Source organism: Cynara cardunculus, assembly GCF_001531365.2.
Source record: "Cynara cardunculus var. scolymus isolate 2C chromosome LG 17, CcrdV1, whole genome shotgun sequence".
In the NCBI taxonomy this organism is placed as follows: Eukaryota; Viridiplantae; Streptophyta; class Magnoliopsida; order Asterales; family Asteraceae; genus Cynara; species Cynara cardunculus.
The window spans coordinates 22,539,625-22,540,473 of record NC_037544.1 but is presented as its reverse complement, the minus strand read 5'-3'; positions in this window follow the sequence as shown (position 1 = coordinate 22,540,473).

The following is an 849-nucleotide window of genomic DNA, read 5'->3' as shown; positions in this document are numbered from 1 at the left end:
AGAATTTCTTTCCATATTTGGATCAGTTTGGTTTGTATGTTTCAACAAATTTACCAAACTTTCCTGGAATTTTCCCAGCTCAGCTGCCAACATATCTTGAGTAATATATTCAGGGTTAGAAACATTATGTCCACCCCTAACTCTTCTTTGACCGCGGCCAGACATTGTACTTTCTTGAGCCGTCAATTCATGTTCCTGTCTAGTACCTCTACCTCTTCCTCGTCCTCTACTACGACTTCATGTTTCTATCACATTTTCTGGATTCTCTTCTTGCATAACATTCCTTCTTCCCCGACCTCTTCTATATAATCTACCTTTCTCATAATAGTTTCAGCTATAACATATTCTTATGTTCATAGACCCAGTGAAACCTATTATCTTAACTTTCCACACCACTAGTTTAAGTCTAAATATTTCGCAAATACCCAGATCCCTTAAACTAAGGGTCTGATACCAACTTTAACAACCCTCGCATTCCAATTACTTAAATTCACATCATCATACATAATACTAAAATAGTATCATTACAAAACATAGATTATCAAAATGTATCCTCAATACATATACACATAATCTAATATCARCATTTAGACTTTTCCCTTGCCCTTATCTTTCCCCGTACACTGACCTGCAAAACAGGTTAGTCCAACATTTGAGCGTTATACCATAAGGTCTAGTGAGTGTATAATCTCATACAACAATAAACATTCCAAACAATCAGTTTAGAATCAAACCTGTTCTGAAACAAAAATGTATTTATGTTTCTCACGGTTACACCGCCACCTCATCACTCTCGCGGTTACACCGCCATCTCACACGCAGTTACACTGCCATTATATCACTCTCGCG